Genomic DNA, 15,133 nt, shown 5'->3' with positions numbered 1-15,133 from the left:
AAAAAAAATTTTATTTTAAAGAAGATTAAAACCAAGAAAAATAAAACCAATCAAGATAAGCCAGTATAAGTGATACAGGACTTCAAAACCTTATGAAATCAGCAATAGTTACCAGAATGCCTCTAGTTGTCTTCAAAATAGCTGCAGATATGTTTGGATATAGTAAAAATCGAACAGAACCGAATAGAGCAGGAACAATAAAAACAAAACAATGAATGCAATAAAGAACTTCAAAATAAGCTAATAGTAAATAAAAAATGGCTACCATAATATGTCTTGCTGTCTTTTAAACAGCTGCTCCTGCCATCAGAATTAACATAATTTAACAAAACAAAAGAGAATAAAGCCCAAGCCAAGAAAACAATGAAAATAATATGGTTTCCAGGTGGGATCACCTCCTTGTGAGGCCTAGTTCTCTCCTCCTGCAGTCCTTGCATGGCACCGACTCAAGGAGAGAGGCTTGGGTGTGGCTGTCCCCACCTCCGTTTATTATTTTGAGACTGTGCTCAACTTTGTGCTCTTCCAGCCTCAGCCTCCCAGAGCAAAGGGATTATAGGAATGTGCTGCTCAATTAGGTAGAAATATTTTAGGCAGTCAGACAGGGCTAGTCTCTTGAGGGATTCAGTGCAGAAGATGAGAATACATTGCAGCTATGACTGGAGGTGCATCTGTTGAAGGCCAGGCCTCAAGATAAAGATAGAATGAACAGGCCTCCATGCCTGCCCAAGGGATAATCAATAAATTGAAGATTACCCTCGCCTGCTCCAATAAAGTCTCAATAGCTCTCAGCTACCAGGCTCCCCCAGTGCATCCCTTCCTAATAAGGTCTTTGTTCTTTCCAGTACCTTTGCTTGTACACCTGCTTCCCTAATGGATCAATAGTAAGTAAGCAGCTATATTTGTAATCTTATTGAATCATCATCATTTTGACCTATGTAGCACTCACCTTGTGATTTTTGTATGCATCTTGTATTTTGCTCTATAAAATTTCCTCTGAGAAGTGGGCTCATTTGCAATCCACTTTCAGGTCTCCTGCTATCTCTCAGGAGGTATTTTTCAATAAATGGGTGAGGAGAACCTTACATGGAGTTGTCTGTGTTAGCTTTCTGTTTGACTTAGATGTACTGCCTGTTTTACCTAAGCTGTGGATCTGTTATCCTCTGCTGCTATTGGAAATTTTAATTATTCTCCTCCCCTATAGCCTGAACCCAGCCTCCAACCAGAAGTTATGCTCATGTCCTGTTATCCAGACTGTGAAAGTTAATCTTATGTGGGAATAAGGGGAAGTTTCACAGAAGTAATTAAGTGAAGAATCTTGAGACAGCAGCATCGTGAATTAACTGGGTGGATCATATATCTAATGACAAAAGTCCTTGTAAAGGCAGAGAGATGTGAAACTCACAGAGAACATCATGTGACCATGAAGCCAGAGCATAGCTATGCAGCCAGGTGCCAAGAATTCCCAGGAAGCTGGAATTGGCAAGGAGGATTCTCCCCTAAGGACTCTGAAGTGAGCAGAGACCTCCTGACATCTTTAGTTCAAATCTCTGGCTTCTCAAACTATGAGGGAAATAAATTTCTGTTGTTTTAGGCACGTGAATAATTTTTAGTAAAAGTGTGTCCCAAATACTGCATCTGTATTAAAAAAAAATTTGATGTTTATCTGAAGTTATAATTTGCTAAATCTGACAATCTTACTTTACTCACAAGGATATTTGAAAGTGAGCAATTGATTGGGAACAACGTATAGATCCTGTCATGTAAGGACTGGTACAAAAATTTTTAGAAAGTCAATGTAAAAACAAATAGAATGTAATTGGCATCACAGGAGTTTTAAATACACTATAAAATTCTGAAATTTTGAGAAGTAACTGTGCAAAATATGAAAGATTTTTGCATTTGGAATCATAAAATATTTTTCACAGATTAAATCTTGTTTAAAGCTATTTCAGAACTCAGAAGTGGCCAATAGTTTTCCTCTGACTATAACAAAAGAGCTAATGTACATCTGATCATGACTTACTTATTTTTTTCTAAATCTTTAGGGAATTAAGATCAAATTTGGATTATCTTTTATTTCTACTACCAACATTTTAGCAGATGCAGTTTGAAAACAAATTCAAGCACAGGATTTAAAAATTAAGACTGAAAACACCTTTTCATGAAGCACATGGAAGACAGTCTTCCCTGAGGCCTGCAGGTCTCTGCAAATGAGTGGGGACCCTCCAGGAATCTATTTCTCCTTGCTATGCCTCAGAAGCAATTAATCCCACCCAGGAGGCAAAATTCTGTTTTTGTCTGTTTAATCTTTGCTTTGTCAACATTTATAATCACCTTTTCCCCTGCACATTTTTTTGCACAAATATTATGCAGGCTATTAAACAGATAATTAAATATGCTTTAGGATCAGGTGAAGAAGAAAATAGAATAAGATTGAGTGGAAGGGAGGGGGAGATGCAGAGGAAGGGAGAGAAGGAGAGAGAGACAGAGAGAGAGTAAAGTAAAATATATGGCATGTCTCTTACAAACAAGAATTATGCGTCCATGGTGGAAAGCCATGTTTAACAAACAAAGAAACTATGCAGCATTTTTCCTTTATCAGTTTTAATTATGACTTAGTTGTGCTGAATAGCATATGTGAACCATAACAATCTCCCCTCTGCTTTTTGTTTTTTTTTAAGGACAGGGTCTGGCTATGTAGTGCAGGCTGGGCTTGAACTAGCTGATGTAGCCTGGGCTGCCCTTAAACCCACAGTGGTCTTCCTGGAGTGCTGGGATTTCAGGTAAGTGCCACCTTGCCCAGTTCCCCTCTGCCTTTGCAACTGAATAATTTAAACTCTGCAAAAAGGAAAGAGTAATAGAGAAGTAAAGAGATAGTGTTAGGTGTGAGCTGGAGTTTGCTCAAGCAGATAAGGGAGTGGGTGAGATGAGGGAAGCAAAAAGTTTCTAAAGAACACAACACACAAGAAAGAGAATCAAGCAGTGATGTTTCATAAAAGACAGAGCACTAGGGAATTGTTGATCAGTGCCAAAGGAAGTTTCTGGATAGTTTGATATTTACTTATTAACTTACTCATCAATCATGTATTGACTCCATAGTATGTTTGGGATTATTTTAGATATTGAGGTTTCTCCAAAGAAAAAGGCTGTCTTGACTTTAAAGAATGAACTATATATAAAGAGGAGAAAGACATGCTCATAAAGACATTCAATAAAGGCTCAGTGTTACAGCAACAGAAATATTTCTAGGGGCATAGAGAATACACAAGAGTGATGAGTGTGGTGCTGGTGGAACTGAGTATCAGAATCTTTATAAAGTGGTCCTCAGGTTAAACTTCAGGCATTTTTTTTTTAGCAAAAGCTAAAAGTTCCTTGAGGTTAGACATAGATTTTGAAGGAGCTAGTAAAGATTTTGACAATGTTAGAGAAAATAATCATAATTTAAAAATAGCTACCCTTCATCAAAGGCTTTATGTGTTGGTCTCTTTATATATACTATCTTTATCCTCAAAATAATCTTCAGGGATTGATAACCATTAAGGAATTATCACTACCCTTAATGGAGGATGCTGAGGAGCAGAGTATTTGAAGAATTATGTGCTGTATACAGTGACTGAATCAAAAGAAGTTTTACTGGTGTGTTTTCCATTTTGCCTTGTTGCCTAAATGTCAGAACATACGTGTATTACTAGCTACTTTAAAATGTGTCCTACATATGGTGTTGATTACTTAATGGTTAAATTTCAATTATTTGAATGGAGAGTTGTCTGTAGTTGACAGTCCCTGATTTTAGGGGACAAACTCAGAGAAAGCATGTAGGCTATGTTGTGTTCAACATCAGCTTTTATTGTAAATGTCTCCACAGACGTATACTTAGCAGGGTGCAGTATTTGTTTTGATATGTTTTTAACTCAGTGTACAAACTAAAAGCATTCTATTTAGAGCCTGCTGTGATAAATCAATCTTATCAACATGATTTTTGAAATATAACTATCTCCTATCTACATTTTCTCATGTTGCTGGGAATAGGCTTCTATTGGTCCCTGTTGGGTAGAGTGACCACGCATCATAGTTGTGCATTAGTGCATAAGTGTGCTTCCTACTTGCTGGCCCCTTGTAAACATCTTGTTAACCTCTGCACCTTGGGCATGGACCACATTCTACATTTCTCAGTGTAAAAGCTTTCAGGTGTTGCCGCTGACTGGTCACACAACCAGAATGCAGACTTGCACCGCACGGAGAAAACATCCTTGTGGCTCAGAACTGCCTTGGTCCTAAGTAATAAATTAAATGGTTTATCAGAAAACAATTATTTGGTACCTCCAATGCACAGATGCTGAAAAACATAAGATACGTATGTGAAGGAGTACCATCTCCACCTTCTAGGCCCCGTATTCTATATGTAGACACCCCTGCCCTGTATGTGGAGTGAGAAGGGAGGAGAGGAAAAAAATTACTACTTTTATTCTTATTTACATTTTTCACAAGTTATAGTGAGGACTGTTATGATTTTTAAAAGTTACTTAATCATAGAATACACTGTAGTGGGAAGAGAAATGCTTCCCAAGTGTTAACACAAAATTAAATGTCATATGAGAGCATCTTTCTCCAAGACTTTTCATTTTATTTTATAACAAATGAAGTTCTGGGGCTGGAGATTTAGCTTAGCGGCATAAGCACCTGCCTTGCAAGCAGGCAGTCGTGAGTTCGATCCCCGGTACCGATAAAAAGGAAAAAGACAAAAAAAAAAAAAATGAAGTTCCATCAGTGATTATTTTGGGGAGCATGAGAGATACTGTTACATTTGCTTTTAAAATGATAGTTTAGATTCAGACTAATTGGCAGTTGGTAAGTGCAGAGGCAGGAAGAATATTAGAAAGTTGTATCAGCTGGAAAAGTTGAGACTGAAAGAAATGGGGTGGCTCTGCGAAAGTAGAATGAGTTAGTAATAAATGGTTTGTGGGGAGCAAAGAAAAGAGAAGCCACAGATGACTTCCGGTCTTCTGGTTTTGGGTGTTGACCCCATTTACGGAATTGAGAACACCAGAGGAGATTTCATAGCTTGAAGTGAGACTATTGCCCCCTTAAAGGACCGAGGTCTTAGATCAGCATATTGGGAAATGTTAATGGTAGGAAACTGATTCAGTCCTATGAGGGCCTGAAACTTCCACTACTTTTTATGTTTTTTCATATTTTTTCTGGTGTGGAACCTAGGAAGAGAAAGACCTGGTGTCTGGAAAATTTGACCTATAAACACTGATTGAGTCCAGGAATGGAAATAACAAATTAAGGGTGACAGTGTGAATAAATGTTTAGCTGAAATTCAGGTCTGAGAATTTTTGGAGAAACTCTGAGAAATTTTCTTAAAGCTAAAAAATTTCCAATTACATTTTCATTAAGCAAGATAAATACAATTCCTTTGCTATAAAGAATTCTTGTCCATTAAGCATGCACCTGGCTTTTTATTCACTTAGCTCTATGGAATAAGATGAAAGCAGAGTCTGGGGCTGGCTTCACCTGGTGAAATTAAGATAAAGGATCAAATATCTTTTGAAGTACAAATGGAATATTCATTTTTTGACTCATGCTCTGTGCAAGTTCATTATGTTTTAGAAAATGTTCATAAACTCATCAGACTAAAAACAATCCAAGCTTGATTCTGTTCTGTGTATCCTTTTCCTTTTCCTTTTTTTCACCTTAAAACTATGAAAACATTGACTTTGCCCCTAACAATTCAATTTTCTACTTATCTTCATAGGTTAAGGGTAGAATCTCAGGAAATTCATTAACATACTAAGACATAATCAGGAAAAGACACGACATAGGGGTCTATAACACCAATTATCTGTGTTCAGATACTGTGTCCCCATTCTTGCCAATCCCCTTTATATTGATTACATGCATTTTCTTCTGCTGCATAACAAACTACTTCTAAGCCTGGTGGCTAAAAAAATGTTATTATCTCAGAGGAGAGGCCTCAGTACCTCATAATGTGAACATCTTTTTAGGGTTATTGAAGTGTCCTTGTGACATTATATCTAGCTTTCTTCAAATTAAATGATCTCAGAAAACAAGACATAAGCCTTGATGTCCCTTATGACCTATCTTGAAAACCACACTCTATTATTTATGTAATATCCTGTTGTTTACACAACTCTGCTCTATGCAGTGTGGGGACCACATCAGGGAGTAAGGAGAAGGCAGTAGAGGCTGTCATGAATTGTGGCTTTCCTGTTAATGAAAACTATTTTTAAATATGTATTCTTCTGGACAACTGAGATTATAAATTCCATTAAAATTATCATTGTCATCCACTATTTCCACTAAGAAAGCTTCTAGAGATATGCTAAGGAGATTCACAGTCACTAATGAGACACAGGAATGTCTGAAAATATAGATATTGTGAATCAGCATCACTTTGGCCATGAAGAGCAATAGTTTATGATTTGTGCTTCCATTTTTAATATAACCAGTAGCCTCTAAATTGAGGATCTTAGGTATCCTTGCGAGTCAGGTTTAATGGATGGTAGCACCAGGTAAAGTCAGGGTTCAGCAAAATAGTTAATGGATATATTTTCAGCAGATGGAACTTGGAAAGGGACCAGCTGTACTTAGTCAAGAATTTCTCCCCATGAGGATTAAGACTTTGTTTCATAGAAAACAATTACTTCATCTCTTCCTATTTCCTAAATTCTATAAAAAGCTGCTCTATGAAAAGTGTAAGTATGTATAAGGCATCTCATCACCCTTTAAAAAGTCTTCCTTGTTTCCTTTCTTGCCTTTCTTGGCTTCCAAAAATGCCACAGCTTCTTTGAATATGATTAAATTCTAACACCACATGTGCCAACTTGTAAACTTACAATTAACGTAGCTTGTGAACTTAAGAAGATGCCTTCTAAATGTCCCATTTTAAGTGAAAAAGAGCATGAAGTACATAAGGGAAACTCAAAATAAGTTATGGTGTAGGTCAGGGTTGGACCTCATTTCATAGACTCTTTTTAGCAGCTCTCTTAAGCTGCCTGAAAGTGAGTTACTATATTCTGTAAACACAAGGGACACTGCCAGGAACTGGGGACGTATATGGAGATATTTCAAACAGGGTGGATTCCATCCTTCTGGATCCAGAGAAAGAAATTATCATGAAACTATATGGGGAGGAATGTTTATAGGAGACATTGTGAGTCTATGTCGCCTGGAGGATTAAAAAGTATACTTTTGAAATTAAAAAGGGATCCTGAGTACAGTCCTATTTTAGCTTTCTGATCCATCAAAGAATGTAAGTGCTAGTTATATTATATAGAGCAGTTTGATTTCACCACCTGAGGCTAAATTAAGAAAAAGAGGAAATATGAAATGGGTTATCTGGAGGGATAACAGGATTAACTAACACTCCAGTGGTTCTTCTTGAATTGACTCTGAAAAGTAAAGGTTCAATTAAATACATCTGAACTTCAGATTATTCCACAAAAATTCATAGCTGCTGTTATATTTTTATTGATAAAATAATGTAAATATGCCTCTTAAATTCTAGTGGGAAACTTGTTCCTTCTTTCTTTGAAGGGTTTCCTGCCCATCGTGCAGGTAGGATTTTTGTATAACCCTCATAAAATATTAGCTTAGCAATTCTTAGAACATATTGATAAAGTAGAAGAGGAGTAAGCAGAAGCACCTGCTTCTGTCCCTGAAGGTAATTTAATCAAGGTCAGATGTGAGGGCAGAACTTGGAAGTGTATTTAATAAACACCCTTGATGCACCATCAGGGGTCCAATTTTCTCTATAACGTCAGATTGGTCCTCATTCACTGATTTAGAAATAGGCACAACACTAATATTCTTGATAGCTATTAGAATAGACTGGGTAATGCTGCAGTAACAAGAAATCCCCAAATATCACTGATTTGAAACAGAGTGTATTTGAGTTTACTTGTCTTTCAATGGTCTACTTTGGTTCTGGTCTATGTCACCTTACTTTAAGGTACAGATCGACAGAGCCAACTCTCTCTGAGTCACTGAATCTTTTATATAAGAGGGAAAGAAAGCTATGAGAGTCTGTGAGTTGGATTTTAAAGTTTCTTCTTGAAAGGTTTTGACTTCAGCTCACATTTCCTGGGAAAAGCAAGTCATGCCAATCCTGGTTTCAGAACAAAAAGGATACACTATCCTAATTCAGAGAGGGAAATCACAAGTCATCAGAGAATGGGGAAGAATGATATTCCAGGAAGGGGCAGCAAATACACAAAACACTAATAAGATTCATCAAACTCACTGTAGTTATAATGAGACTAGGATGAAATATAAATGTAATATTGCTTATAAATTTGTTAGAACAAATTGTATAGCTATGTACCTATGTCATTAGTACTGGTAGTAATGACTCACAATGATAGAAAATGAACTGTATGTGTTAAATATTTATTAAATGAGTAGATAAAAGTAGCTTCAAGGATACTGGTTTCTAAAAGAGAAAGTAGAATAGCTGCAAAAATATAAGGGCTACAAGCGAATGATGAAAATTTATGGTAATTCCATAGAAGAAACCATTGTATTAGGAGAGGTTGGGAATGATTCATATAGATTGGACACCATGAACTTATCCCAGCAGTGTGTAGTAGTCAAATATGGCAGAGAGTGTGTCCAAATGAAAATGATCTTCAATATCCCCAAGCTTTTGAACTCAGGAAATTTTTCAGTGTTGCAGAATACATGAAAGCTTAGAAACTAGCAAATTCCATCGAGTTAGTGACTACATCTCCAAAATGGTGGAGATGTGTTATGGTAAGGAGGGAGATGAACTTCAATGAGTATAATAGGTGGGTAATGAGAAGATGCAAATTCAGGAAGCACCTTAGGTGCAAGGCTTCAGCTGTCGGATGAGTCTGACAGAAGCTATGTCTTGTGGAAATGCCTAGCATAATATTTTTTTTTTTTTTGTCAAATTGCAGTGCTTCACGATAAACAATGTGCGTAAACAAGTAAGTTACAGGCTTGCAATCAGTGTTGTATGAATGTGAATCTGGAAAGGAGCTAATAAGAGTAGAGTAATAGGGAAGAACCACAGGAATTAATACCATTGTAAGTGAGGACAGAGTTTCTAGAATTGTGCTCATGGAAGGGAACCATATAAGGCTGTGGTCACTGCAGACTCTTTCCTTTACACAGTAGGACCTTTCTTACCCAACTCCTCTTTCACTGATGCTTTTGATTCACTCCCTAAGTCTTACTGCATCAGTCCAATGCCTGCACAGACTGCACATTTGTGTCTAGAGACGACTCTCTAGCCAGCTGTGACACATTCGCTGTCCCCATTTGAACTGTCTGCTTACAGAGAGCATTGTGTTTTCCCAAAATCTGTTTACGCAGGTTGCACCTGAAATGGTGTAATTTACTTAAATATTATATAAACTGCTGAAATATAAATGCAAAAGGAAGAGAACATTGCTTCCATAAAAAGGTAAGTTGGTAAAAAATATTTTTCTCTGTGTAGATGTGGAGGAGAGGAACATAGAAGATTTTTTAAAAATTTAAGGATTCTGTTACAACCCCCTGACCCCCCATAGAGCAGCATCATGGTGAGGAGAAAAGTGTAACTCATGGAGCCAGATCCACTTGGATTGAAATGTCACTTTGTCTGCTTGGCAGCTGGGTGACTCAGTGACTTGATATCCTCGTCTGTAAAACCAGGATTATAAATAGCTCTAATCTCATTATGCTGTTATGTGACTGCAATGACTTGTGACACTGACTACCCAGCCAAATCTCACAGGTTAAGGGCACACACCTGCATCAGACTGCTTACACTTCCAATACTGGCCTTGAGTTTTGGGTCCCCAGGCTGCCATCACTTGTGAACAGCTGGTCATGAATTAGATATTTTCACTAACACCTAAGGCTTGGTGATTTGCTAGCATGATTCACAGAACTCAAGTAAGTGCTCTCTGTATGACTATAGTCTTTTTATAGCCACGAGGTACAAATCAGAGCCAGCCAAATGGAGAGAAATGCATACAGTGAGGTCTGGGATGCTCTCAAGGGCAAAGATTCGGGGCCTTCTTTCTCTTTGGAGACTTGGACAGTATTGCCTGCCCCAGAACATTTATTTGCTGAGAGTACTCAAAAGTACTGTCAACTAGAGAAGCTCATTGGTGTTATATAGGTGTCCAGCATTTTCACTGGAGTTTTATTATGTAGGCATGATTGATTGAATCATTGACCACATGCACAATTTAACTCAGCATGCAGCCTCCTTCCCCTGTCTGATCTCAGGTGGGCTCACAGCTTCAACCCTCTAGCCACATAGTTGGTCTTTATGACCTGGTACGAAGACCTTGGATGAAGAACACACTCTTTCCCTATCTCCATTCCCCTTCTCCCTGCTACATCTCTACTGTGGTTTCAAGATTTTAAAAATCATATACATTTGAGATAGTATCTAACAAAACTGTCTTGTGGGGAAGCCAATATTCCAATTCCTTCCATGTTATTACCCATACCATTATTATTATGGTTATTCGGATCACTGAGTCCTGCAGCAATCTAAATGGCTGTATCATTATGATAATAGTGAACGTTAAAAGAGATGGTAGAAATGCTATGAATGGTAAAATTTGATGACTAGTAAATGTTTTTATCTAGTTTTTATTGTTTTTTAAAAATAGAAATTCATAGCTAGCATTTATTGACCATAAAACTCATATTGGACTCAGTCCACATGATAAAACCTTAATAGTCTTGGTTATATCAATATCTACATCTATTATCTATTCAGATATACAAGGTATGACAGAAAGATACAGTTGATCTAAATTAAAAACTATTACAGTAGAAGACACTTTGCCATTGATCCCCCTCAAAATACTTTTTCTTGCTTTGAACATGCTTACTCCATGTTTTTGCTACTTTCTGAAGCAGTTCTGGACAACTTCTTCCCTGGGGGTCTTGTTGCATGGCTGCAATAATCAGTTCAAAACATTTACCTTTCATGTTCACTTTGTCTTTGGGGATGAGCCAGAAGTCCCGATCTGGTGAATAATAACGCAGACACACGATAATGCTTTTAGGAGCCTCTTTGGATGGCACTTAGCAGCAATATGCATGATATTCTTGACCACACATTGTGAAAATACTCATGAAAGAGAATTTCCAGAATGGCTGCAGAAAGTGGGATAACAATCCACTAAAAAACAAAGACAGAATTAAAACTTCTCGCAAAACATGCTTACATCTGCTCTAACGAAAGGCAAATGTAGAATTCTTAATGTTCTCACCTAGAAAAAAATAGATTTTTTAACTTTTAAAGTACCTTTTAAAACCTTGGTATTTAGAAACACTGGTATGGAATAGAAGTAGTATGAAATAATCACAAAAACCAAGACAGACATAGCAACACATGCCTCTGTTTCCTCTGGAAGGCTGAGGCAGGAGGATACCCAAGTTTGAGGCCAGATTGGGTAACTTAGTGACTTAGCAAGACCCTATCTCAAAATGAAAAATGAAACAAGGCCTGACGATACATAGTACAAGGACCGTGTTCTCAGTAAAAAAAAAAAAAAAAAAAAAAAAAGGCCATATGCCATATGCCAGAAGACTTAACAAAAGTTTAATGCTGACTAAAGAGACACAAAAATGAAGAAATGGACACAGAGGTCTGTTATTGTGACACTATACCAATGATGTTCATGGGATGACTACATTAATGAAGAAGATAGTAATTATGTTCCTAATTTTTAAGAATAAATTTGTGGAATGGTACTTGTAAGAAATGATTTCAACATCATTTATGTTTTTGTGTATCAGTCAAAAAATTTTTCAAAAGACCTTTTGCTTAAGCATTTTGTTCTGCTGGTAAACTTCAGTTATCTGGAAAATTAATTTATATGAAGCATTTCATCGCCTAACAGGCTAAGGGAGAGGAGATGCGGCTATGACACGGAGGAAAGAGTATGATGATTGCAAAATTGGGGCCACTCGTCAGCTTTGTTACATTGGATACAGCTTTTCCACTTCTCCAAACCTATCACTTCTCAGGCGTAAAGCAGCAATGGGAATGTGTCCCGTACAGGATTACTGTGAAAATCAAATGAAACTAAACACAGGAAATCATGTAACATTTACCCAGATGACAAGGCTAAAATACAAGTTCTTTAAAAGTAATTCATTATGGCTATTCAAAGACCAGAAAGTCCTTGGATCATTCGATTTTTCTAAGCCTTCCACTGCTTATCATCTGCAGGTTTTGAGTTTTTTTTGTTGTTTTAACATCTGAGCTTATGGGTAACAGGGGCAAACACAGAATGATGATAGCATGGTAAGGTCTGAAAAAGGTAACTGAATCTTGCAGTTATTTTTGATTTTCAAAAGAGCAATTTCGCTGAGTGGTGAGGGCGGAAGAAGGGTTGCAGGGATGTTTGCATCACAAGGAATCCCTTTAAGACACCGGGTGAGAAAAGAGATAGAAGGGGGTAGGGCAGCTGGCTGACAGGTACAAGGCAAGGAATGTCCCACCCTGATTTGGGAGATGACATGTTACATTTTATGAAGGTCAGTAAGAAGAAAGAAAGACAGGGGAAACGGTATAGTTTTAAGAATCAAAACTGTTTCAAGTTATCAGTGTGCCTTATGGTGTGGTCTTCCACCTCCTCAAGCTCCAGGAAAGGGGAGGGAGACACTTTTACCTTCTTTGTCTTCCTCTTGATCTTACGATGAAGAACCTTTGAAATAAGGCCTGTAAAATCACCCTGAGTAAGGTTTAGATCTTACAAAATAAAAAACAAAGATGGTATAAACAAATCTTTTTTTTTGGTACCAGGGATCAAACTCGCGACCTTGAGCAAGCCAGGCAGGCGCTTGTGCTGTTGAGCTAAATCCCAGCCCCCAACAAATCTTTTTAGAAAATGGCCTCTGCTTGTCCAAGATGATTACTCTTAAGGCTGGTGCTATGAAAATGTTCTTTGCCTGTTTATGAAGGAAATGTCCTATTCTTGAAGAAGCATTTATTGAGCTAAATTGAACTCATATAGCACTAACACAGCAAATGCACTTTCAGATTACAAGGCAAATCACTTCTCCCCATTTATAGGCTCAGAGCCGTTCTCCGGCTCTCTGGACAGCTACCTCAGTTCTTGTTTTCATTACTTACCGACTGCTGTGCAGCTTGTCAGCTGTGTTCTTCATCTCTCCCAGTTTAACCACATCCCGGCAATTTTCTGACTGATGAAATTGCCTGCTCTTTGTTTTCCTTGAGGTAAAACGGTACCCACTTAAGGCCCATTTACACAAGGAGGAAGAATGGCTGTTTAGAAACCCAGTGTCAAATATGGATTTTCTAGACCATGTTGTGTTTTGAACAGTGTGGTATCAACAGAGTCAAAAGTTAACATTTTTTTTCATTTTGAGCTGTGAGACTGTGAAAGATCTTCTGGAGTCTGAGTTTTAAAAATAATCCTTTTAGATTCAGATGTATGTTATATTTTAAACTTGTTTTTGGCACTATTTGTGTTACATGGGGCTAAGGGTAATAAAGAAAAAATATTTTCTAAGAATTGTAAAGTCACCAATAATAATGTAAGCACTTTAGAAAGAAAAACTCCACATAGATTATAATGATTTTTTTCTCTGCTTTAGAGATCCATTCCTTAACCAAGCAGCATGCTAGATCTGGGAGATAAATATGAACATGGAGTTGTACTAGTCTCCATGAACTTCGATAAATAAGAAAATACTTGCAATTCAAAATGTTGGGTATTACCAGAGGTACATATAAAATCCAGTGGTCCAATAAAGACGTGTCAGGGACGTCTTCTGAGGGAGCACACCTCTGTGCTCCAGTGGTCTGTTGAGAGGATGAAGTGGGCCACCTTTCATATCCTGCTTTGCAGACTAGAGACTTTAAAAAAGTTTAAAAAGTTGCTTCCAGTATGAGGGGAAGAGCAGATGGGTAGTGTCACCCAAATGACTTTTGGTTTTGCTTTGTTTATCAGGCCTTAATACTTATTTTTTAACAGTTTGATTTGGGATAGAACTGATAGAAATATCTGTGAGTCTTGTCTACGTGGGTCTGGACATTTGTATGCACCTATGACATCATCACTATAGCAACCATGTCCATAACCCCAAGTGTTTTCTTTGCACTCTTCACCTCTGTTTTTCTCTTTTTCCTCTTGTCCAGTAACCAGAGACCTGCTTTCTGTTGCTTTAGACTAGTTTTCATTACCTAGAATTTCATAGAGATGGAGTCATGTAGTATTCAATTATTTTTAGCATTCTTCTTTTAATTAGCATAATAATTTTATTATGTCCACATCATCATGTGTATCAATATTTCATTCCTTTTTACTTCTGAGTAGCATTTCACTGCATGGACGTACCATTTCGTTTACCTGTTTACTTCTTGGTGAACATTTGCATTGTTTCTAGTTGTTAACTATTAAAACTAAAACTACTATAAATATTCCTGCCTAGACTTTTGCAAGGGGATATTCTTTCATTTCACTTGAATAAAGACCTCGAAGTAGGCTGACTGGATCATTTGGTACAGATAAACAGTTTTTAAAGAAATGACAACCTTGATTTCCAAAGTTGTATCATTTTACATTTTTCATTAGCAATGTATGAGACATTTGATTTCTTTAAACCTGCTCAATATTTGTTGTAATTATCCTTAAAAAATTTTAGGCATTCTAATAAATGTAAGGATATCTCATCGTGTTCCAAATCTTGTATTTCCTTAATGACTGTATTTCCTTGTGGTAAAATGGTACCCACTTAAGGCCCATTTACCCAAGAGGAAGAATGGCTGTTTAAGAACCCAGTGTCAAATATGTCCATCATCTTTTCATGTGCTATTTTTCATTCATATCTATTTTCTTAAGTATATATTGAAATCTTTTGCCTATTTAAGAAAAATTAAGTTGTTTACTTTTTACTATTGAGTTTTAAGACTTTTATACATGCCCTTTACCAGACAAATGATTTGCAAATATTTTTTCCTGGTTTGCGACTTTTGGTTTTCGTTACAGTATCTTTCCAAGAGCAAAAGTTCGTAATTGTGACAAATAGAATATATATATATATATATATATATATATATGTATATTTTTTTTTTAGGGATGGTGTTTTCTCTGTATATAAAAAGTTT

The 15,133-nt window shown here is 37.0% G+C and overlaps 1 long non-coding RNA gene across 1 annotated transcript in view; it reads left to right on the top strand.

Moving 5' to 3' along the window:
* Positions 1–15,133, top strand: part of LOC134473959 (uncharacterized) — a 152,229-nt gene that overhangs the window by 4,362 nt on the left and 132,734 nt on the right. The window contains exons 2-3 of the long non-coding RNA XR_010044465.1: positions 843–881; positions 2,682–2,783. This is a non-coding gene — a long non-coding RNA (uncharacterized LOC134473959). The remainder of the gene's footprint in view (positions 1–842; positions 882–2,681; positions 2,784–15,133) is intronic.

This window comes from Cavia porcellus, unplaced genomic scaffold (genome assembly GCF_034190915.1).
Source record: "Cavia porcellus strain 051 isolate PalLab524CR breed Dunkin Hartley unplaced genomic scaffold, mCavPor4.1 scaffold_29, whole genome shotgun sequence".
NCBI lineage: Eukaryota > Metazoa > Chordata > Mammalia > Rodentia > Caviidae > Cavia > Cavia porcellus.
Note: the sequence above shows the minus strand (reverse complement) of the source record. Positions and strands in the feature narration are given on the sequence as shown.